Source organism: Amblyomma americanum, chromosome 1 (assembly GCF_052857255.1).
Source record: "Amblyomma americanum isolate KBUSLIRL-KWMA chromosome 1, ASM5285725v1, whole genome shotgun sequence".
Classification (NCBI taxonomy): domain Eukaryota; kingdom Metazoa; phylum Arthropoda; class Arachnida; order Ixodida; family Ixodidae; genus Amblyomma; species Amblyomma americanum.
This window is the reverse complement of record NC_135497.1, coordinates 16,893,209-16,904,503: the sequence shown is the minus strand read 5'-3', so window position 1 is coordinate 16,904,503 and position 11,295 is coordinate 16,893,209.

The following is an 11,295-nucleotide window of genomic DNA, read 5'->3' as shown; positions in this document are numbered from 1 at the left end:
CATGGCAATTGTCGTTGTTGCTTGGTGCCGCAGAGCCGGAAAAATTGTCATATCTAAAAAAATGTAAAACCCCGGGACACCTACGTCTTCAAACTTCTGTTGTAATGTGGTGCTTGCTTGAAGTTGAATAAGCTCCTTTTGTAACTCAGGCTCAACATCGTTGACTCACACAGCGAAGGGCGCAGAGAAAATTTCGAACTGGTTGGAGAGGCTGTTTGGAGATGGATCTGAGGTGGTTGTCCGTCATCCTTGAACGCAGTGCAGATTTGTTGACTTTCAATAAAGAGAAGAGGTGCTCACACAAGTAGGTGCTCCCGAACATGGCAATTGTCGTTGTTGCTTGGTGCCGCAGAGCCGGAAAAATTGTGATATCTAAAAAAATGTAAAACCCCGGGACACCTACGTCTTCAAACTTCTGTTGTAATGTGGTGCTTGCTTGAAGTTGAATAAGCTCCTTTTGTAACTCAGGCTCAACATCGTTGACTCGCACAGCGAAGGGCGCAGAGAAAATTTCGAACTGGTTGGAGAGGCTGTTTGGAGATGGATCTGAGGTGGTTGTCCGTCATCCTTGAACGCAGTGCAGATTTGTTGACTTTCAATAAAGAGAAGAGGTGCTCACACAAGTAGGTGCTCCCGAACATGGCAATCGTCATTGTTGCTTGGTGCCGCAGAGCCGGAAAAGTTGTCATATCTAAAAAAATGTAAAACCCCGGGACACCTACGTCTTCAAACTTCTGTTGTAATGTGGTGCTTGCTTGAAGTTGAATAAGCTCCTTTTGTAACTCAGGCTCAACATCGTTGACTCGCACAGCGAAGGGCGCAGAGAAAATTTCGAACTGGTTGGAGAGGCTGTTTGGAGATGGATCTGTGGTGGTTGTCCGTCATCCTTGAACGCAGTGCAGATTTGTTGACTTTCAATAAAGAGAAGAGGTGCTCACACAAGTAGGTGCTCCCGAACATGGCAATTGTCGTTGTTGCTTGGTGCCGCAGAGCCGGAAAAATTGTCATATCTAAAAAAATGTAAAACCCCGGGACACCTACGTCTTCAAACTTCTGTTGTAATGTGGTGCTTGCTTGAAGTTGAATAAGCTCCTTTTGTAACTCAGGCTCAACATCGTTGACTCGCACAGCGAAGGGCGCAGAGAAAATTTCGAACTGGTTGGAGAGGCTGTTTGGAGGTGGATCTGAGGTGGTTGTCCGTCATCCTTGAACGCAGTGCAGATTTGTTGACTTTCAATAAAGAGAAGAGGTGCTCACACAAGTAGGTGCTCCCGAACATGGCAATCGTCATTGTTGCTTGGTGCCGCAGAGCCGGAAAAATTGTCATATCTAAAAAAATGTTAAACCCCGGGACACCTACGTCTTCAAACTTCTGTTGTAATGTGGTGCTTGCTTGAAGTTGAATAAGCTCCTCTTGTAACTCAGGCTCAACATCGTTGACTCGCACAGCGAAGGGCGCAAAGAAAATTTCGAACTGGTTGGAGAGGCTGTTTGGAGATGGATCAGAGGTGGTTGTCCGTCATCCTTGAAAGCAGTGCAGATTTGTTGACTTTCAATAAAGAGAAGAGGTGCTCACACAAGTAGGTGCTCCCGAACATGGCAATCGTCATTGTTGCTTGGTGCCGCAGAGCCGGAAAAATTGTCATATCTAAAAAAATGTAAAACCCCGGGACACCTACGTCTTCAAACTTCTGTTGTAATGTGGTGCTTGCTTGAAGTTGAATAAGCTCCTTTTGTAACTCAGGCTCAACATCGTTGACTCGCACAGCGAAGGGCGCAGAGAAAATTTCGAACTGGTTGGAGAGGCTGTTTGGAGATGGATCTGAGGTGGTTGTCCGTCATCCTTGAACGCAGTGCAGATTTGTTGACTTTCAATAAAGAGAAGAGGTGCTCACACAAGTAGGTGCTCCCGAACATGGCAATTGTCGTTGTTGCTTGGTGCCGCAGAGCCGGAAAAATTGTCATATCTAAAAAAATGTAAAACCCCGGGACACCTACGTCTTCAAACTTCTGTTGTAATGTGGTGCTTGCTTGAAGTTGAATAAGCTCTTTTTGTAACTCAGGCTCAACATCGTTGACTCGCACAGCGAAGGGCGCAGAGAAAATTTCGAACTGGTTGGAGAGGCTGTTTGGAGATGGATCTGAGGTGGTTGTCCGTCATCCTTGAACGCAGTGCAGATTTGTTGACTTTCAATAAAGAGAAGAGGTGCTCACACAAGTAGGTGCTCCCGAACATGGCAATCGTCATTGTTGCTTGGTGCCGCAGAGCCGGAAAAGTTGTCATATCTAAAAAAATGTAAAACCCCGGGACACCTACGTCTTCAAACTTCTGTTGTAATGTGGTGCTTGCTTGAAGTTGAATAAGCTCCTTTTGTAACTCAGGCTCAACATCGTTGACTCGCACAGCGAAGGGCGCAGAGAAAATTTCGAACTGGTTGGAGAGGCTGTTTGGAGATGGATCTGTGGTGGTTGTCCGTCATCCTTGAACGCAGTGCAGATTTGTTGACTTTCAATAAAGAGAAGAGGTGCTCACACAAGTAGGTGCTCCCGAACATGGCAATTGTCGTTGTTGCTTGGTGCCGCAGAGCCGGAAAAATTGTCATATCTAAAAAAATGTAAAACCCCGGGACACCTACGTCTTCAAACTTCTGTTGTAATGTGGTGCTTGCTTGAAGTCGAATAAGCTCCTTTTGTAACTCAGGCTCAACATCGTTGACTCGCACAGCGAAGGGCGCAGAGAAAATTTCGAACTGGTTGGAGAGGCTGTTTGGAGATGGATCTGAGGTGGTTGTCCGTCATCCTTGAACGCAGTGCAGATTTGTTGACTTTCAATAAAGAGAAGAGGTGCTCACACAAGTAGGTGCTCCCGAACATGGCAATCGTCATTGTTGCTTGGTGCCGCAGAGCCGGAAAAATTGTCATATCTAAAAAAATGTTAAACCCCGGGACACCTACGTCTTCAAACTTCTGTTGTAATGTGGTGCTTGCTTGAAGTTGAATAAGCTCCTTTTGTAACTCAGGCTCAACATCGTTGACTCGCACAGCGAAGGGCGCAAAGAAAATTTCGAACTGGTTGGAGAGGCTGTTTGGAGATGGATCAGAGGTGGTTGTCCGTCATCCTTGAAAGCAGTGCAGATTTGTTGACTTTCAATAAAGAGAAGAGGTGCTCACACAAGTAGGTGCTCCCAAACATGGCAATCGTCATTGTTGCTTGGTGCCGCAGAGCCGGAAAAATTGTCATATCTAAAAAAATGTAAAACCCCGGGACACCTACGTCTTCAAACTTCTGTTGTAATGTGGTGCTTGCTTGAAGTTGAATAAGCTCCTTTTGTAACTCAGGCTCAACATCGTTGACTCGCACAGCGAAGGGCGCAGAGAAAATTTCGAACTGGTTGGAGAGGCTGTTTGGAGATGGATCTGAGGTGGTTGTCCGTCATCCTTGAACGCAGTGCAGATTTGTTGACTTTCAATAAAGAGAAGAGGTGCTCACACAAGTAGGTGCTCCCGAACATGGCAATTGTCGTTGTTGCTTGGTGCCGCAGAGCCGGAAAAATTGTCATATCTAAAAAAATGTAAAACCCCGGGACACCTACGTCTTCAAACTTCTGTTGTAATGTGGTGCTTGCTTGAAGTTGAATAAGCTCTTTTTGTAACTCAGGCTCAACATCGTTGACTCGCACAGCGAAGGGCGCAGAGAAAATTTCGAACTGGTTGGAGAGGCTGTTTGGAGATGGATCTGAGGTGGTTGTCCGTCATCCTTGAACGCAGTGCAGATTTGTTGACTTTCAATAAAGAGAAGAGGTGCTCACACAAGTAGGTGCTCCCGAACATGGCAATCGTCATTGTTGCTTGGTGCCGCAGAGCCGGAAAAGTTGTCATATCTAAAAAAATGTAAAACCCCGGGACACCTACGTCTTCAAACTTCTGTTGTAATGTGGTGCTTGCTTGAAGTTGAATAAGCTCCTTTTGTAACTCAGGCTCAACATCGTTGACTCGCACAGCGAAGGGCGCAGAGAAAATTTCGAACTGGTTGGAGAGGCTGTTTGGAGATGGATCTGTGGTGGTTGTCCGTCATCCTTGAACGCAGTGCAGATTTGTTGACTTTCAATAAAGAGAAGAGGTGCTCACACAAGTAGGTGCTCCCGAACATGGCAATTGTCGTTGTTGCTTGGTGCCGCAGAGCCGGAAAAATTGTCATATCTAAAAAAATGTAAAACCCCGGGACACCTACGTCTTCAAACTTCTGTTGTAATGTGGTGCTTGCTTGAAGTTGAATAAGCTCCTTTTGTAACTCAGGCTCAACATCGTTGACTCGCACAGCGAAGGGCGCAGAGAAAATTTCGAACTGGTTGGAGAGGCTGTTTGGAGATGGATCTGAGGTGGTTGTCCGTCATCCTTGAACGCAGTGCAGATTTGTTGACTTTCAATAAAGAGAAGAGGTGCTCACACAAGTAGGTGCTCCCGAACATGGCAATCGTCATTGTTGCTTGGTGCCGCAGAGCCGGAAAAATTGTCATATCTAAAAAAATGTAAAACCCCGGGACACCTACGTCTTCAAACTTCTGTTGTAATGTGGTGCTTGCTTGAAGTTGAATAAGCTCCATTTGTAACTCGGGCTCAACATCGTTGACTCGCACAGCGAAGGGCAGAGAGAAAATTTCGAACTGGTTGGAGAGGCCGTTTTGAGATGGATCTGAGGTGGTTGTCTGTCATCCTTGAATGCAGTGCAGATTTGTTGACTTCAATAGAGAGAAGAGGTGCCCACACAAGTAGATGCTCCCGAACATGGCAATCATCATTGTTGGTTGGTGCCGCAGAGCCGGAAAAATTGTCATATCTAAAAAAATGTCAAACCTCGGGACACCTACGTCTTGAAACTTCTGTTGTAATGTGGTGCTTGCTTGAAGTTGAATAAGCTCCATCTGTAATTCGGGCTCAACATCGTTGACTCGCACAGCGAAGGACACAGAGAAAGTTTTGAACTGTTTCGAGAGGCTGCGGATGTCTTGAAATTGAATCTTTAATTCTTCCTTGAGATTGTGGAGCAAATCTGCAAAAACATCGTAAGATTCTTGGGCAACATTTCCTAGTGACTTGAGAGTTGGAAAGTGGCCCAGCTTATTTGCTTTTATCTGACCCTGCCAGAGTTGTAATTTAGCCTGAAATGCACAAATGTCCTCACTTATTTTCGTTACAATTTTTTGTTTTCTCTGAAGGTTTACTTTCAAGATGTTCACGGGATCGCGTATGTCTGTAAGAAAGGCAAGGAAATGAAGCCACTTCTCATCTGACAGCTAAGCAATTGACTTATTTTTCTCTTTCAAGAAGTTGTCGATTTCCTTTCTGAGGTTAAAAAAGATCTCTTCAGCACTTTTCCGCGGCTTAGCCAGCGCATGTTCATGTGGGATAAGATCTCCTTATGATTGCATTCTTCTGAAAGAGAGGTGAACTGACGGTGGCTGAATGCTTTTGAAAGAATGAAGTTCACTGCACCAAACACAACGTCCATGACAGATTTCATTTTCAGGGTCTTGCTGTAGAGTGGTTCTTGATGTAAGATGCAGTGCACCGCCACAAACTGTCAGGTGACTTCCAGCTTTTCAGGCTTTGTTCTCAAACATCCTACAAGATTACTCCTGCTTCCGACCATTGACGGAGCACCATTGGTTGCCACACACACCATCTGCTCGCACTGCAAGCCGGTGCGTTCGACAGCTCCTTCAAGCACAGAAATGACGTCCGCTCCTGTAGTGGTGCCTTTCATTGGGACAATGTTCAGTAGCTCTTCTGTCACATTATTTTTGTCTATGCTCCTAATGAAGATGGCACACTGGGCGTTATCTGTAATATAAGTGCTTTAGTCAATGGCGAGAGAAAATGCTTTAAAGCCCCGACATTGGTTCATTAAGATGTTTTCAGTGTCATGGCCTATCACAGTAGTTCTCTCCACAACCGTACTGGGTGAAAGGCTTATCTTTTCGAATTCCTTTTGCTGGGACATATAGCGCCTGCGGATTCAAGCAAAAATTTTTTCACAAGTACCCCATCGGTGCAACCAGATGGGAAATAATGAAGCTTGCTCTCACCGTTTCTTCTGCTGTTTTCGCAGGCTTTTGGGAAAATTCTTGCTGTTTTCCAAGCAACGCCTTCAACTGATCCACTTTCTCATCTCGCATCTTTCCAGTTAATGCACCATACTTGTCGTGACGGCAGGATATGAAGTGGTGTTGCACGGTGTGCTCCTTTGGCACAGACACAGTGTGACAACAGTTTAAACAAATCCTTTGTCCCGCAGCTGAGTGAAGAAATATGACTGTTCCCATCGAAGTTGAAAACACCGCTTTTCGTCTTAAACTTTGTGTTTTGTTGACGCCTTTGGCAGTGACATCCCAACACAAATTTCACTGTAGTGGCCAGCTTAATTTTGTCTTCACTCTACATGCCTTAATATTCCCATGGAATTCTTTGATCTACAGTTGTTAAACTAGTAGATTATCATCTCCACCAGCTTAACATATATGCAGCCCTTCATATTTGTAGCCTTTCTCTCCTTGGTTTTGTTTCAGGTTCAGGAATAAGGGAGGACAAAGCCTTTTTAGGGTTGCTGGCAGTCAGGAAGTCCGTGGTTTGATCAAGCGGGAAGAAATAAATGGTAGATGGGCATCCTTTGTACTCCTTTCTCTGAAGTGGGTCATGCCTGCTCGGAAAGTTGAAGGAATGTGCGAGCAACGCCTTCATAAGGCAGTTCAATAAAACAACAATGAGGACTACGCACCAGCTACATTTTAAAGGTCTCTTCGATTTAGCTGCACTCGCTGCACTAGTTCCGTGATGTTCTGCGGCGGTGTCGCCCGTGTACAACGTCAGTTCAAGTGCAGCTTGATACTGGCTGCTTTCAAAACGAATGTTTGAGTGCAGGCCTGGTCGTCTGCTAGCGTTAACATCGCCACCAAATTATAGTCAACTTTCGTGCCGCCGGCATCAACGGGCGCCGAAATCTTGAACCACGTGAAGAATTTTTTAAGCAGGAAATCCCAAGGAAATCTTGCCATGAACTAGCTCCAGGAAATCGCCGTTTCACTGAAAAAAAAGTCGTTGGGTATATGCACAGACGATTTATGAATGTGCACTGGAATGCTGCCCATGCGGCTCGGCTTAACCGCTTAGGTTTACAATTATGACGCCATGAGCAGTTACTCACTTCCTCCTCTCAAGAAAGAATTGTCATCGTGTCATTTAGAAACTACTGTCATATCTTCTTCGCTTCTCTGACGTACACATGGACGCCGCCTTATTGCCGCGCTACAGCTACACTTCTACTTCATAGAGTGTGAGCTAGCCAAGAACTCGTGCTGCACTAGGCTGGCACTTTTGCAAAACAAAGACAGAAGTGCAGCAGGCACGTGCTGTACTGGCAAAACAAATGCGAAAGTGCTGCACTCCTTGAGCTGGTACAGAGAGTGCAGCCAAATTGAAAAGACCTTAACACTGCGGTCACAAGACAGACTTTAACCAGCAATTTCTGAAAACAGAAGTTTTTTGAATTCAAGGAAGATTCCACCACCACCTGGTGGTGGTGGCGCCTGCCGCGTCAGCAAGCATAGCACTCTCTCTCTCTCTTCCTATCGCCCTCAACTACATAAGTAGGTGTGCTGACCAGCAAGCGACAAAGTGCACTCCCCCCCCACATCTCCTTCCCCCTCCCCTGGTACCCAACAGTGATGCCAAAAAATTGGCCAACATACGTCGGGACCAGTATCCCCCCCCCTGAATAACCCATAGCATCGAAGAAAAAGTTCCGCACGCCTCCCCTTCATTCCAATGGAACTGGTGCTGCTGTTCGCCCGCTCGGGTACAGTGAACTAGAATATTGGATAGAGTGCTCACTGCACCGCGTCTCCATAGGCTGAGGTGGAGCCGCCAGTGTTGGCAATTTTAGTTTCCCGCTTGTCCGCTAGGTGCCGCCGCCGTTCCGAACACTGTGTGGAGAGGAGGAGGAAACGGCTGAACACTTGATACTTTTCTGTAAAGGGCTTCACCTACAGTGGAAAGCAGTGGTGCTGATGTACCCAAGTCATTGGGGTTTAAGGACAGTGAAGGGGAAGTAGATTTTAAGCGGGTAGAAGTAACCAAGTGAAGGTTATCTTATTGGTGGCTAAAATCAAGACAAGAGTAAAATTTCACAAGTCGCGGCTAGGTGGCTTGAGCCACCACCCGATTTAAAGGGTTCAGCCTTATCCATCCATCCATGCATCCTGTAGTCGCCGCGGCACAAGTAGGTGTGGTCGTGCACTTGGGAGTCATTTTTTTTGGGGGGGGGTCATTGTTGTTTGTTGTGCTCATTTCGTGCTTGCTCTGTAGGATTCAGTGCCATGCTGAGAGCATTATTTCGTCTCCCACGAACCTGCAATGCAAGGTTTGGTTTGGTTTATGGGGGTTTAACGTCTCAAAGCGACTCAGGCTGTGAGGGACGCCGTAGAAGGGCTCTGGAAATTTCGACCACCTGGGGTTCTTTAAGGTGCACAGATATCGCACACTGCATGGGCCTCTAGAATTTCGCCTCCATTGAAATTCGACTGCTGCGGCCGGGGTCGAACCCACGTCTTTCGGGCCAGCAGCCGAGCGCCATAACCACTCAGCCACTGCAGCAGCCTTTGTACCTCAGTACAGTCAATGTGCCTGCACGGTCTAGTGGGTAGAGTGTGCCTGGCTGGTGACCCAAGGGTATTTGAAGCCAGACTGAAGTTTAATCAGATTTTTTGTACGTAAAATCTATTGCTTTATGAGGTGAAGTAGTTTGAGATGTGCTGACATTTTATTTAAATTACAAAGCCTGTTTTCAATGACTTTTATTCCAGGCATGCAAGCATGACGCGGTTTTTTAATACAATGCCGGCTGGATGACGCTGGGTTTTCTGCTGAATGGCAGCCTTAATGGTGTCGTGTTATAAACCTCTCCTTGACAGTGGTGTGCACAGGCTTTCTATACTTTTCTTTTCTGGTTGCACATATCACCCAATAACATCTTAACACTAATTACGATGCCATCACATGCCACACAGCAGTGAAGGTCTTACCTGATAGTAATCACGAAGAAAAAAATTTTTCTAACAGTCCAAAACAAGATAGTCTATTTTCACCTGACTTAGCTTGGTTTCATACTTCTGCTTGAATTTGAAGAGAAAATAGCCAGCAAAGCTGTACAAGAAAATTTTTCAGGGAGGCGAAATTTTATGCACAAGCACTTTCATTGACTCCAATTTCATCATTTTGCAACCTGTTCTACCATTACATTCGTGATGAATACTTTCTGTTCATGCCTTTTGGAAACTAAGAGTCAGACTTGCTTACCGTGTTTAAACTGCCTTAATCATGCTGAAAAACACAATTTACCCTCCATGTGCACACACCACTATGCATCTTAAGTGTTCCATTTTTTTTTCTTTCACGTAGTCAAGGACTATAATAGCCTTCTTGCCAATGCAGTTCACCACGGTAATCTTGCACAATGTGCTCAAGATACTTATTCTTTGGACCAATAATCTATGAGCTGTACACGAGATTCATTCTCATTACAGGCAGGCCCTTTCTTACTGGAATGTGGTAATGTGTGGTTACAGAGCAACTTTGTGGTAATGTATTGTTACAGAGCAACTTCGATTTGTCCTCAGTGTCCTTTCAGACTTTTTCCAACATTGGAACGCCTACAGATGCTATGGTGGCCTTCACTGAACTGAAGACGTCATGTTTTTAGTGTGCATAGAGGGTTTCGGTTGTTTATTTTAATGCACAGTAAAGGAAACTACTTTGAAAGTGAATGCGATTCATTGAGAATTACTCTCCTGCAGTGCACATTAGTGCCATCACAGGGTCTTCATTGCATCAGTGTATGGTGTAAATGTTGCCTAACAGCATTGTGATAGGATAGGAGTAACTTTAATAAAATGCCGGCAACTGACGGTTTAACGCGTCGTGACATTGGCCAAGCATCGACTCTGGGTTATGCCCTACTCTGTACTACCCAAGTTTGACTCATTTGAGGCGGGTCGTGCGGCTTGTGCTTTTCGAGTGTACCCCGGGCCTGCTGGATGGCCCGCTTGAAAAGAGCCAACAATGGCCCTAATATGTATGTGATGAGGAGTGTAGACACGGAAGGTCATACACTTGCAGATCAGGCAACAAACATTGCTGAAGCCTGTTGTAGATTCCTTGTGGAGTGCACAGGGCTTGCCAAAAAACCGTTACACATCCAGTGTTATCATGCAGCATTAATGGCCCCTTTTGCCAAAGTACCACTGCCTGTTTGTGATGCTGCCTCCCTCAAATATTATGCTGAGGGCCACGTTAACCTTGCATTTCTTGCCTCCTTTGTGTGCTGTCTTGCTGCTGTCATGCTTGTGTTTTTCTTGTCGTGTTGCTGTTCTTTCTTCTTAATTGTGGTGCCTGCAACTTCACAGTTGTTTTCATTCTCCTTTGGTTCCTTCGCCTCACCTTGAGACATGTTCATGCTTAATTTGCCACGGGTACTAGGTAATGCGTGTGTATATGCACTTTAAGATAACAACTTGCATGAAGCGAATAAAGCAAGTATCTTGCACACTACATGAAGCTGTTTGTAATGTGGCATCACCCTCCACCTCTATATTCGTCCCGTTCCCCAAGGTTGAATACCATATGTGAAGACTTTTTCTTCCACGTGACGTGTTCACCTTTCCAGAGATTAAACCTTTCTCTCTTACAAGAAATATTGCTGCATTAAAAGGAGCTGCCTGTTGCTGCTGCAGGTGCACAGCGGTTGTCTTACAGCAAAGGAATCACTGGGCTCTGTGTGAAAAATTTTGTTTCACCTTGTGCATTGTGGTGTTAACTTCCAGTCATCATCATCAACATCAGCCTGACTACATCCATTGCTGGGCAAAGGCCTCTTCCATGCCTCTCCAATCAAACCTGTCCTTTGCCAGCTGCACCCACAGTGCCCGCCTTTCCTCGGCTGCGTGGGCCAACGTGCGGTGGTTCTGCATAAAGTTGAGCAGAGCTTTCAGGTGAATAGCGCCGCAGCGCGGGGCATAGGCACAGCGCTGCTCGCTATCGCCTTTGCTGCTTCCCTGTGCAGAGTCCATTTTAATTCTGGCACGACTGCGTGCTTCGTAGAGCTCTTCCCCATATATCTTCTTAGCAAACAGCAGTGAATGGACAAACGTGCAAATTTTTCATGCAAGTTCTTTTCTTTACTGCACTTTTTTCATGCCACGAAAATAAGTTATAAAGCGGTAAATTCTCAGTACATCATTTTCT